The following is a 15,037-nucleotide window of genomic DNA, read 5'->3' as shown; positions in this document are numbered from 1 at the left end:
AAAGGTTATTCTTCAGTTGTCCATTCTATCACTTTCGGAGATTTCTAAAATTCTTATGATGCCGACTATTATCGAATCCTTCGGTCCCTAGATCATGTTCGATTTTTTTTTCTTGTTTACTAGCCTATGTTGATTTCTATTACTCCAGGGGGTCTAACTTAGCCTTCTAGTAATTACGTTAGTGTTGCCAACTCATTTTCTCGAAATAAGGATATGACTTTATGGCTTATACTCTTTTATAGTCTCAAGGCCAATCACCTCTTGTCTTTTCCTTTACTTGACGATAAACTATGTCATCTTGTCATATTATGATTTACCGTTATCACCCTTACTCGTAATGCTTCATTTACTGTCTTCTTATCCTACTGCTAATATCTTTGTCGATTACCTTATTCTGAAAACTTCAACAAAACACCTTTCACTTTTATCTCCCCTTGCTCCATCTCATTGGCTCTTCGGGTCTCCTAATATTCTCTTTTTACTAGGGGCGGGAGTCATACTAAGGTACATATTTATCCCTTCTAGGATTTCACTACATGCCTTCTGATATTTCTGTACGTTCAAGTATTCAAATCTGATTGTACTATTCTAGAGTGCACCATATGGTATGCACAATCTAATAGGGCCTCAAACAGGGCCACGTCATAAAGAATTTTCTCTCTACTAATGCCCTTACATGCTACCGAATTGGCCCTCTAGCTAGCTATAATTTCTCTAATTGCAAAAATCTTTGTACTATTAGCAAACATAAGTCCTCACTCAGACACTTATGACTCGCTCTATAGCACGATTAGGATTTGAAAGATGGGTAACAGACTCCTAAATGCCCTGTAGCTTCCTGTTTATATAATATGGTGCACAACACATCTATAACAAGGCTCTACTAGACACGGCTTGTAGACTCCTTAGGATAGAACTGCTCTGATACCAAGTTTGTCCCGCCCCAAACCTGAAGAGGCATGGCTGGCTCCCGATGCCATACTCGGCCCGAGCGTACTACTCTATAACTGTGAAGTCTGGAGGGGTAACCCTCAACTTAGGCCGATGAGACAATATTCTGAATCATCTGAAAATTTCATCTCTCTCATCTTGAGGGGTAAACATACCCAAAAGCTCATATATATATATATATATATATATATATATATATATATATATATATATATAACTGTGCAGGCTGACAAGGCCGCCATGAACATCTAATGATATACAAACTATACAGGATGCAACTACAAGCCTCTAGAGATAGCTGAACTATATCATGGTCGGGATAGGGCCTCGACCTACCCATCAAACCTATATATATATAAAATGGACTCCAAGGTCTAGACCTAGTAACTCAGAAAGTGAAACTTACCAACCAAGCTGAGATTTGACTCTGTCTAATGGGAAGGTCTATCCAACTGTCTGTCAAGACCTGCAGGCATGAAATGCGGCATCTCCAGCAAAAGGGACGTCAGTACGAAATAATGTACCGAGTATGTAAAGCAACAAAATAATTGAAAGTTGAAACTGAACTGATAATATAATAATTGAAAGTAACTAGGAGTCTAAGATGATCTCAGATATGCTTACCTGTTGATACTAACTCAACTCTCTCAATATAGTAAGTAAAATAGCAGTCCGGCCCTATAAGGCTCGGTACATATAACTGCTCTGCCGTAGTAGGCTCGCGTATAGGCGCTCGGCCATATTAGGCTCTGTATCTCGGCCATTCTGGGCTCACTCATAGGCGCTTGGCCACAATACTTACCATCTGATCAGAGGTTGACCAATAAGGGCCTGCCCACCGATTATAGGTCGATGATGGTGAAAATACTATACATACATACATATACATATATATATATATATATATATATATACATACATATACATATATATATATATATATATATGTATATGTATGTATATATATATATATATATATATATATATATATATATATATANAGATTAAAGACAACTCAATGGTAAAAAGGTCTAGGGCAGTGATTTCCCCAATTGCTAGTTCAGGTCTTGACTCTTTCGCTATAATCTCGCCGTAATACTCTATGAGGATTAAGAGCTATGGGTTATCGTAATTATCTCGCGATCAACTACAATAATTTACTAGAGCATTCTCTCGAACTACTCTAGCTGACAATATGTGCAGCTCTAATATATCTCACCAAAGCTTCGTTATCTCTAAACCCACTTTTTAGTTCAAGTAATGAATCTCTTCAATTACCCAAAAGTGATGTTGTTCAACAACAATCTAACCTAATATTCTTTCTCAAGCAATAGGAGGTAATTAGACACGATTAATCAAGGGCCCATTCAATTAATCCCCATACAAAACGTAGTTGAACAATCATAGAATAATTCCGGCTCAATTATAACAAGTTGAGTCAAAACTTCAACCAACAATTGGTTCCATCAACCCTAGATAATTGTTTAGCTACTCATAACAAATTAAGATAAAACTACAAAGTTGTTCGTAATGTATAATTGCAAGAATTAAAAGGAGATAGAAAAACTCTAATGTTTGGTTGATCTTCTCACACTTCTTCTTGCCTCCAAAGTAGTCTAAAAACAAGCTTAATTATGTCTTGGGCGAGCTTCTAAAGTTTATAAGGGTTTGGAACAAGTTTTCCCCGAGTTACACTTTGGTCCCCAATTTTCTGGCATTTGAACAGTTCACCGCGGCCACGGCGCGACCGCGGTGAACACTGAACTTTCTGCCTCGCGTAATTGATCTGCCGCAGTCGCGGTGGATTTCACCTCAGTCTATTTTTGCTTCTTTATGCTCGGGTACTTCTTGATTGGGTGTTTTCTTCACATTATTGACTCCAAAACACTCCGTAGTGCTTCCTCACTTAGATTATTCCCTGCGAAGCAAAAGAACACCAATTAGAGCATTTTGTTATCAATTCACCTATAAAATAACAATAAAGCATGGTAATATTAAGGTGTAAATATCATCTATATAGCCTAATATCAACACCCCACACTTAAATCATTGCTAGTCCTCTAGCAATCCACCACACTCTATCAAAGTTCCTTCCCTAAGCTTTTCCCTTAACAAATCACACCTTGAACAATTTACCAAAGTTGCACCTAGTAGTGAACAACCTTTGCCTCAGACGTCGAATCTCTCATACCATGCAATATTCGCACTTACTCAAACTACTCTATATAGAAGTCAAGACTTACCTTTCCTTTGTGAATCACATGCCCTCACATCACACAAGAGAGTAGTTCCACAATTAATATGATTAAAAACAATTAGGAAATCAGATGGACAAAATTCGCTCACTCTCCAAAAGAACATTCACATGCCACAAAGATGCACCATAGGCTTACCCGTAGTGTAATACTCTACTAATCGAGCCTATCCAATCTAAGATCAATTAGGACTTCACTTGGTTGTAATATAGGCTAAGGTATGGGTAGGATATATTTGGGTATAGTCACTAACCTCCCTAAGCACTTTTAATACAAACACATTAACCTTCCATATCATTTTTATGTCAACCAGACATTCCCCACAATTTATTTATAACATCCCATTCCTTTAGGTGCATTTGTATCAGGCTACCACTTATCAACTACTTTGTTTATTCACTTTTTTTTTGTTTTTCGTTGCGCTTCTTCTTTTATTCTTCAAAACTGCACCTTTCCTCTATTTCATTGGCTCCACTCAAAACCAAACCACCACCCCACACTTTAACTTTTGCATATGTCAAGGACATTCAAGTGCTCATGGGAAGTAAAAGGGTTCAAACAGAAGGCTATTCAAACAATTAGGTAAGGTTCGCAATGTGACTGCCAAAGAAACAGGCTTATAGGCTCAACGGGGTTAACTACGATGTATTACATTCAGGTGGGTTTACGTTATATATCTGGCTTAACAAAGAAATGCCTATATCTTATCTAAGACTGAATGAAGCTACTATTTCGCTTTGCAAACACACAGGGCAAGTTCTAGGCATCAAATGTAAAGCATGGAATACAGTATAGCTCACACACACATGGCATATGACTCACTCCGGATTGATTTATCAAGACATTCTCTTTTGAGTGTTCAAGTCAGCTACAAACATACAACTTTAAGGCATTTTAGCAAGAGTCAACCATTGAGACTAGGCGTTACACTCTAGTGTCGATTGTGTTCAGGTGTATTAACGCCAAGGGATTCTCTTTGTATTTCAGCTCATAGCACATCAATGCTAACTAAACTTAAAAAACAAAATAAACAAAAACTACCTACACCCGGTTCAAGCTAAACCCTTGGAAAAGAACCGTGGCCCAAAGAAAAACCAAGGGGGAGTTACTACACTACCTAAAAATAAAATAAAAAACATCTTTTTGGTATTTTCTCTAGACTAACTTCCCTCAAGAAACTGTCTCAAATATCCGTCATCAGGAAGAGTCCTTATATTCTCTTTTTTTTGTTCGACTCATGTCCCTCAAGAGACTTGTCGAAAGGTGTCCGTCGTTGGGTCAAGTCGAATTTAATTACATGATTCTACCATGCCAATAAATCAAAAATAAAGCAACATCATACAAAGTTACACAATCTATTTACAACAACATCATACAACAACAACCATCCCCCACCCCACACTTAAAAATTTGGCATGTCCCCATGTTAACAAATAAAGAGCAGAGTAAGGAAGGGGGACTTCCCTGAAGATCAATCCTGATAAGAGACAGTGCCAGGATCGAGGTGACATGCTCGTCCTAGCGCTCGAAGCCATCCCATAATCTTCTTCTCCGACTTTGCCTGTTGAGTGGTCAGAGTGTCAACTCTGGCGCCCAAGTCTGTGACAGAAGTGCGGAGACCAGCCATTTCCTGCTCCAGGGCTGCCAGGCGGGTACTTCGGCGGGGCTGTGATGTGCCCGCCTCTTCAACTCTCGTGGGTGGTAGGACCTCAGCTGCCTCAGCATCATCATCATCAGATTCATCATCCGAATCATCAACATGCACCACCGGCTCTATCCCAATTCTGATTTTTCTTGCCAGGAACGAGGCTTTCATTGGGAATTTCCCATCAACTCTAAGGTTTTCAGGGACTCTAGCAGCACAGCTTCGTGACTAGAGAAGGGAAGTAGAAGCCTTTGAGCAACTAAGGTGATCTAATGAACATCTCGTCATGGAGGAGCCGGGCCACATCAAAATCCCTGTGGGCCATGAAACAGTAGATCGCTGCCGCTCGTGGTTGATTGACATCGGGTCGTATTGCTGGAGGGCAACAGCCGACTATTGATAATTGTGAGCCAACACTTAGCCTCCCAATTGAGAGACTAGGAGTTAAGTGTGATCCGGGGCTTTATCCATATGTATTCTCTGCCTGGCACACAGATAGTTTCAAGAAGATTTGCCCACAAGGCACTTGATCGGCTATAAGCACGATAATCATCATATTCCCCCCTGAACACTGGCAGCCGGTATACCCTGCGGATGGCCTAGATGGATGCATTTACCCGGGTATTGCGTACAGTGACAACCCCATTCTCATGTTCCGGGCAGCTAGCATAAAATTCCCTTACCACCTGAACATTGGCCTTCTCCGGTTCCTCAAAGAAGATGTCCAGCTGACACCTCCTCAACTCATGAAAGATATTCGGGCATTCCACCTCTAAGGCTTCCCGGTCAATATGCACCTCATGTAACAATTTCTTAGCCGCCTTTGCATTGTACCTATCCTCCGCCGGTTTGGAGACAAACCTAGTGCTATCAAACCGTGGCGCACCGGTTTAACTCCTAGATCTCGAGGAACTTCCCGGTCCACTACCAGAGGATCCGGTGTTGCGTCGCTTCCTATATGGATGCATTTTACCTGTCAAACAGAGAAACGCCTATCAGTGAGGGTGTGAGATGGGTGAGATATGGCTGGTTACTCAAACTTCAACACAGCCATATTCACATTAGCCCTTATAACTTCATTGGGGCAATTCCACAAACACCTTGTGGGCAAGATAATTCCTCACACATACAACCCATATGGATACTTCAATGTTTTCCCCAAATCACAAGATGTACTACACCATTACCCCTCACAACAATTAGTTCAACACCCACAACATACACCTCTCCACCACATTATATACATAACCCCTTCACAAGTGACTACAAACACTAAATTCAAAGAAAAAAGAAGAAAAAAAAATCTACTAAATTACTACACAATTACAACCTTAAGCTACATACAACTACAACAAAATACAAAAGAAAAGGTGGGGTGGGAGGGGGGGGGGGGTTACATACCTTGATGTAAGAAGGAGTGAGAGGAATGGAGATGGGAGAAGTAGGATGATTGAAGAAGAAGAAGAGAGGAGGATGAGCGCTTGGTTAGGTTTAGAGAGAGAGAGGGATTTGGGAAGTGAGGGAGGTAGACGGGTGTTGATATTATTATTGGAGGGGTGGGTAAAAAAAAAGAATTAGAAAACAAAAGAAGAAGAAAATAAAGAAAAGAAAAAAAATGAACAAAAATAGAAAAACTTACCTGGGTACGACTCACCGCGGTCGACCGCAGTCCCACCGCGGTTGCGGTGGGTGTAGCAACGCGAAACAGAATGTTTGCGTTTCACCGTGGTCTTACCGCGGTCCCACCGTGGTCGCGGTGAATCGCACAATTTTGAGGCAGAATACTCGCCTCTCACTGCGGTTCTGCCGCGGTCGCGGTGCTGCCCAGCTTTTTTTTTATATGGTTACATACACGAATGAAATACAACAATCGTGGGTTGCCTCCCATGCATCGCCTGATTTAACGTTGCGGCACGACGCAAGCTCTGAGCATCACTCCTCATTCACGTACTGGGGCTCTTCCAACATTATTATATCTCTGTCCCCTTTCTCATTTGTCATTCCAAGGTAGTGTTTCAACCTCTGACCATTCACTGTGAACTTATTTGTCCCATCCTCTGATTCAATCTCAGCAGCTCCACTTGGGAACATTTGCACCACTCTGAAGGGTCCTGACCATCGGGACTTCAACTTACCCGAAAACAATCTCAATCTGGAGTTGTATAACAACACTAGCTCTCCGGATTTGAAGTTTCAGTCCACGATGTGCTTGTCATGCATCAGCTTCATCCGTTCTTTATATAATCTAGCACTCTCGAATGCCTAGAACCTAAATTCCTCTAGCTCATGTAACCCAGTGACTCTGTTAGTGCCTGCTGTCTCCATGTCCAAGTTCAACTGCCGCAATGCCCAAATTGCTTTGTGCTCAAGCTGTACCGGGAGGTGGCATGCCTTTCCAAACACCAACTTGTACGGTGACATACCAATTGAAGTTTTGAAGGCTGTGTGGTACGCCCAAAATGCATCATCCAGCTTCCTTGCCCAATTAGTCCTTGTTGCATTTACTGTTTTTGTAAAGACACTTTTAATCTCCATGTTGGACACTTCAACTTGCCCGCTCAACTGTGGGTGGTACGGGGTGGTCACCTTATGACGAACTCCATACTTTTCCAACAGCCGTGCGAACGCTCTATTGCAGAAATGTGTTCCGCCATCACTGAGTATAGCTCTTGGGGTGCCAAAACGTGTGAAAATGTTCTTCTTCAAAAAGCCTGTTACCCCTTTAGCATCATTGGTTGGGAGAGCCACTGCTTCGACCCACTTGGAGACATAGTCAACTGCTACCAATATGTACTTGTTACCATACGAGCTGACTAATGGCCCTATGAAGTCGATCCCCCACGTGTCAAAAACCTCCACCTCTTGAATTGTGGTCATTGGCATCTCGTGTCTGCGAGATATGTTGCCTGTCCTTTGGCATTCATCGCAACTTTTGACCCAAGCATGGGCATCCTTGAACAGAGTTGGCCAATACAAGCCCGACTCCAACACCTTAGCTGCTGTCCGAATTCCTCCAAAGTGTCCACCATATGGTGAAGCATGGCAAGCCTGCAAAACAGAATTTTGATCTTTCTCGGGGATACACCGTTGGATCATGTTATCTACACAGATTTTAAACAATAGAGGTTCATCCTAATAATAAGACCGACAATCACGAAAGAACTTTTTCTTTTGAATAGAGGAGAGTTCATGAGGTACAATACCACTTGCTAAATAATTAGCAATGTCAGCATACCACGGTGCCTCCTCCGTTGTCATTGCTAGTAATTGTTCATCCTGGAATGTCTCTGTTATATCCTCGACCTCTACCTTCTTTTCAGCTCCTTACAACCTTGAGAGGTGGTCAGCGACTTGGTTCTCTGTCCCTTTTCTGTCACGTATCCCCAAATCGAATTCTTGTAACAGAAGAACCCAGCGAATCAAGCGTGGCTTTGACTCCCTTTTTTCGATCAGGTACCTAATTGCTGCATGGTCAGTAAACAATAACTTTTGAGCCAATCAAGTATGACCTGAATTTGTCGAATGCAAAAACGACAGCCAGCATCTCCTTTTCTGTCACGGTGTAATTGAGTTGTGCACCGCTTAGCGTTCTGCTTGCATAGTAAATCGGGTGCATCAGTTTATCTTTTTGCTACCAAGACTGCTCCTATAGCATAATCACTTGCATCACACATGAGCTCAAACGGTTGCTCCCAGTTGGGTGCAACAATGATGGGTGCAGTCACCAATCTCTTCTTCAACTCCTCAAATGCCAACATGCAATCATTAGAAAACACAAAGGGGTGATCCTTTTCAAGGAGTTTACATAACGGGTTAGCAATCTTAGAGAAATCTTTTATGAATTGCCTGTAGAACCCGGCGTGCCCAAGGAAACTTCTCACCGCCTTGACTGAAGTAGGCGGTGGCAACTTCTCAATCACGTCAACCTTAACATGGTCAACCTCAATTCCCTTGCTGGACACTCGATGCCCAGGACTATCCCTTCTTGTACCATAAAATGGCACTTCTCCCAGTTTAGCACCAGATTTGTATCCACACATCTTTTGAGCACTCTTCTTAAGTTGTGAAGACAGTCCTCGAAAGAATCCCTCACCATGGAGAAATCATCCATGAAAACCTCCATAATGTCCTCCACCATGTCTGTGAAAATGGCTAACATGCACCGTTGAAATGTTGTTGGTGCATTGCACAGCCCAAAAGGCATTCTCCGAAAGGCGAAGATGCCATACGGACAAGTGAATGATGTTTTCTCTCTGTCTTCGGGGGCTATTGAGATCTGATTGTACCCTGAATATCCATCCAAGAAACAGAAGTGCGAACGCCCGGCCAGCCTGTCCAACATTTGGTCGATGAATGGCAGGGGGGAGTGGTCCTTCCGGGTGGTTGTGTTCAATTTTCGGTAATCCATGCAAATCCGCCATCCGTAACTGTACGAATTGAGATCAACTCGTTGTTCCCATTTTGTACGACAGTCATTCCCCCCTTTTTCGGCACACATTGAACAGGGCTGACCCAATTGCTGTCAGAGATGGGGAAGATGATTCCCGCATCTAACCATTTGATTACTTCCTTCTTCACCACCTCTTTCATATTCGAGTTCAGCCTTCGTTGATGTTCTCTGGAAGGTTTGTGCCCTTCTTCCAAGAGAGTCTTGTGCATACAGAAGGCTGGGCTGATACCCTTTATGTCTGCCGTGGTCCAACCAATGGCAGTCTGACATTCCTGTAGTACCTGTAGGAGTTGTTCTACCTACACATCTAGAAAATCGGATGATATAATAACAGGCAAAGTAGAATCAGGCCCTAAGAAAACATACCTGAGGTGAGCTGGGAGCTGTTTCAGCTCCAGTTTGGGTGGTTCCTCCACTGATGGTTTAGCTGGTGGTGTAGTCCTCTTTTCTAATTCAAGGGACTCGAACTGAGGTTCCCTTTTCCAGAATCCTTGGCCTTCAAGTGCCATGACCCACTCAGCCAACCCTTCGCCATCCATCTCCTCTAAATTCGTCAGGCAGGCCTCCAATGGATCTTTAGCAGTTAGGGTCACATCATCTTCGTGCAGGATCACATCCACTGCCTCCACTAGGGAGCAATTAGCATATTCACTGGGTCTCCTCATGGATTGCTGAACGTTGAATATGACTTCTTCATCGTTCAGCCTCATTTTTAATTCCCCAGTTTCACAATCGATCAGTGCTCTCCCAGTGGCTAAGAATGGCCTCCCTAAAATGATAGGTATCTCCTCATCTACCTGACAATCCAGAATAACAAAGTCGGCAGGGAACACAAACTTCCCCACTTGTACCAACACATCATCAAGAATCCCAATTGGCCTTTTAACCGTGCGGTCAGCCAGTTGCAACAGTATTGAAGTCGGTCTAGCTCTACCAATGCCCAGTTTGGTGTATATAACCAGAGGCATCAAATTTATGCTGGCTCCTAAGTCACATAATGCCTTTGCAAATGCATAACTCCCAATAGTGCATGGAATAGTAAAGCTACCTGGGTCAGACATCTTTTGAGCCATGGGTCTTGTCACCACCGCACTGCATGTCTGAGTCAGAGTTACTGTTGATAGGTACTGAAAATCAAACTTTCATGACAGTAGGTCCTTCATCATCTTCACATAGCCTGGCATCTCCCTCAAGGCATCCATCAGAGGAATATTCAATTGAATTTGACGCAGCATGTCCATAAATTTCCTGTATTGATCTTCCTTCTTTTGTTTTACCAGTCTCTGAGGGAACGGTGCAGGTATCACTCTTTGTGCACTGGTTGCTGGCTTCTCTCTGTTGGGGTTATGTGGCACAAGAGGTACCACCTGTTCTGAAGCTTGTTCACTCACCTTAGCCTTACCTTTTTCATCCTGACCCTGTTCAACCACCACTTCAGTAAGTTCTGCTGGTTCATCTACCTCTAATGGAACTGGAGTGGCTGGCGTAGTCTCCTTGCTGGCTTGTGCAACTTCCTGTTCTTTGTCTAAATCTCTCCCATTCCGTAGACTTACTGCCATCAGCTGATTCGGGTTTTTCTCCTTGGGGTTAATGTTTGTGTCCGCTGGAAATGTTCCCTGGAGGCGGTTGTTCAACGCCATAGACAGATGCCCCAACTGAGTTTCAATGTTCTTTATAGCTGAATCATGCACTGCCAGCTTTTCCTGCATCTTACCATTTGTTCCAATGAGTTGTTGAAGCATACCTCTGATCTCCCCATGTTGTTATCTTGTTGCTGAGGAGGTGGCTGATATGTCAACTGTTGCTGATTTTGCTGTGGATAGCCATGTTGTCTCTGATATGGTACTGGCATCATTTGGCCTTGGGGTTGCATACCTCCAGGTTGTGGTATGTTTGGTATGTATTGCTGATTTAGTACTGGTCTCCACTGGTGTCCTCCTTGTCTCTGACCCCCAAAGTTGTTGACATAATTCATATCTTCTCTTACCCCTTGATTGTCACCTTCTCCACTCCATGAACACACATAAGACTGATTAACACAGGGTGTGCACAGTCCTCCATTTGTTGTGTCAACAATATGCACCTTCTTTGTACCCATCTCATCAATCTTCTTTGTCAATATACTCATCTGAGTCATGAGTGTGGCTATGTTCTCTGCACGCGAATTATTTGGGTCAAGAGGAACTGAATGTACTATGGGTGCCAGTGTTGTACCTCTAGTCATCCACCCCGAATTCTGGGACATCTTGTCAAGAAGGACTTTGCACTCGGTGAATGTCTTACTCAAAAATGCACCTCCAGCTGAAGCATCGACATTGACCTTTAGATTGTCAGCTAACCCCATGTAGAATCTCTAACCGAGCATCTGGTCTGGAATACCATGGTGAGGACACTTCACTAGCATCCCTTTGAATCTTTCCCAAGTTTCCTGCAAGGTCTCAGTCGGTTGCTGCTTGTACTGCAATATTTCATCACTCTGCCTTGCAGTCTTGTTGGGCGGGTAGAACTTATTCAGGAACTGCTTGACTAATTCCTCCCGGGTGACAATGGAATTAATAGGGAGCGAATTTAACCAAGTCTGAGCTTCCCCAGTCACAGAGAACGGGAACAGTGACAAGTTGATAGCTTCCGGGGTCATATTAGGCTGCCTTTGGGTCACACAAATCGACAGAAAATTTTTCAAGTGTTGCTGAGGGTCTTCAATGTGTGACCCGGAGAACAATCCCTTATTCTGCATAAGATGCAGCATATTGTTGGTGATCTGGAATGTCTCCGCTTAAATTAGGGGCACAGCTATGGCAGTAGCCAGGTTGTCAGTTGTAGGTTGTGCCCAATCATAAAGTGCAGCTTCTGGCACAAGAGGTGCCACTACTCTGACGTTTGGGGCAACTGGCTCGTCCCCGATGTTTCCGTTGACGTACTCTGCGTCATCCATGTCAATTTCAAGCTGGTGTAGTTGCTGTGATTGTTGGATCCTCTTGTTAGCATGGTTCAGTGCCCTGAATGTTTTCTCGGGGTCTTAGAGTCCTTCAAGCAGTTCTCCAGTCCTCGAAGAATTTCTAGGCATACACCCGAATTCCACAAGAGTTCAAACGTGAGAATTTCAATGAAAAGATTGTTTAACACCTTCGAAAATTAATTTAAAATAATAATTCTAACACTACTTCTAAGTTGTAATAAATAACACCGTTAATTCCCCGGTAACGGCGCCAAAATTTGATCACGCCCAACTATGCCTTCTAAAAGACAAAGCGGTCGTTGCAAATATAATCCGGTTTTAAGACCGGAGTCGAATCCACAGGGAACTAACCTATCTATTACAACTCTTTAGCAATGCTATTATCAACTCAACCAATTTCTAGATGCAAGATTTTTATCAATCAATCTTGGGTTTTTATGTTTAACTACTTCAAATAATATTAGAATAACAATATGCTAGATTAAAGATAATTCAATGGTAAAAAGGTTTAGGGCAGTGATTTCCCCAATTGCTAGTTTAGGTCTTGACTCCTTCGCTATAATCTCGTCGTAATACTCTATGAGGATTAAGAGCTATGGGTTATCATAATTATCTCTCGATCAACTACAATAATTTACTAGAGCATTCTCTCGAACTACTCTAGCTGACAATATGTGCAGCTCTAATTTATCCCACCAAAGCTTCGTTATCTCTAAACCCACTTTTAAGTTCAAGTAATGAATCTTCAATTACCCCACTCCCTACAAGGTATAAGTTATCCTGGTACTAATTTTTATCCCGAGATAACTTATATCAGGTTTGCTAACCAAACAAAGTATTAAGATGGTATTAAAATTTTATATCAGCGCTATATCTACTTATACCTCGTACCAAACGAACCCTAAAGAATCAAAGTGTAACCAGTTAAGAAGATATATGGAAGTCACAATAAAAGAAATAATAAAGTGGTGATTAAAGTAAAACAGTATTTGCATTATAAATGTTACTAAAGTTCTACATATAATACCTTCCTGGCTTCCTTTATCTTAGTCGGGTCCTCTNTTCAAGTAATGAATCTCTTCAATTACCCAAAAGTGATGTTGTTCAACAGCATTCTAACCTAATATTCTTTCTCAAGCAATAAAAGGTAATTAGACACGATTAATCAAGGGCCCATTCAATCAATCACCATACAAAACATAGTTGAACAATCAAATAATAAATCTGTCTCGATTATAACAAGTTGAGTCAAAACTTCAACCAACAATCGGTTCCATCAACCCTAGATAATTGTTTAGCTACTCATAACAAAGTAAGATAAAACTACAAAGTTGTTCATAATGTATAATTGCAAGAATTAAAAGGAGATAGAAAAACTCTAATGTTTGGTTGATCTTCTCACACTTGTTCTTGCCTCCAAAGTAGTCTAAAAACAAGCTTTTTTTTTCTCTTGGGCGAGCTTCTAAAGTTTATAAGGGTTTGGAACAAGTTTTCTCCGAATTACACTTTGGTCCCCAATTTTTCTGGCAATTGAACAGTTCACCGCGGTCGCGGCAAGACCGCGGTGCGACCGCGGTGAAGGCTGAACATTCTGCCTCGCGTAATTGTCTGTCGCGGTTCAACCGCGGTCACGGTGGATTTCACCTCAGTCCATTTTTTACTTCTTTATGCTCGGGTGCTTCTTGATTGGGCGTTTTCTTCACATTATTGACTCCAAAACACTCCGTAGTGCTTCCTCACTTAGATTATTCCCTGCAAAGCATAAGAACACCAATTAAAGCATTTTGTTATCAATTCGCCTATAAAACAACAATAAAGTATGGTAATATTAAGGTGTAAATATCATCTATATAGCCTAATATTAACAACCATGAAAGGTCTGTCAATGACTTTGACTGGATTTGGCATCTTCGCGCTCCAAAAAAAATCAATCTTTTTTCTATGGCTTTGTTACCATAATAGACTTCCAACTAGAACCTATCTCAATAATATTGGCATCAACATTGATAGAACGTGTCCAATCTGTCGGAGTGCTAAAGAAACCATTACCCATATATTCATTTCTTGCCCCATAGCTAACAGGTTTTGGAATGAAATTGGTGTCAATAATACTAGCATCGCGCTGGTGGAGGGCCATTGGATTGATACTGTAAAAAAGTTTCAACCCCCAATACCTCTCTTAATGTTAGATTGGCTTGAATTTTTTCCATTTGCACTTTGGAACCTGTGGATCAATAGAAACAATAACAACTTTAACAATGACCAACAAGATCTCTCTCTAAGCCTAGTTATTACCCGTGCACAAGAATTTAAGCTCCTTACCTACAATCACTCTAGCCCGACCAACAAAAAGAGCATAAAGGTTAAATGGCATAAGCCAAGGCAAGGTGCTTATAAATTGAATACAGATGGAGCTTATAAAGGCAATGATAAGATTGGTGGTTTGGGTGGTATCATCCGAAATTCCACTGGAGATTGGATTGTTGGATTCCAGGAACATACTCATGTGCTTAATCATACTTACACCGAACTTCTTGCTTTAAAGCAAGGACTGCAGCTTGCCCATGAAAGAAAATTGAAGCCGCTAGAGGTGGAAACAGACTCGGTGGAAGTAATACAACTGATTCAAAGTAATCATCCTACATATAACTCAATCGTTCAGTCATGCAGGTGGTTAATGCTCCAGCTAGAGATTCAGAACATCATTCATTGTGTTCGCGAAGCAAATTCAGTAGCCCATCTCTTGGCAACAGAAAGTACCAAGCTTGACTATTTCA

Source organism: Nicotiana attenuata, chromosome 7, assembly GCF_001879085.1.
Source record: "Nicotiana attenuata strain UT chromosome 7, NIATTr2, whole genome shotgun sequence".
In the NCBI taxonomy this organism is placed as follows: Eukaryota; Viridiplantae; Streptophyta; class Magnoliopsida; order Solanales; family Solanaceae; genus Nicotiana; species Nicotiana attenuata.
Note: the sequence above shows the minus strand (reverse complement) of the source record.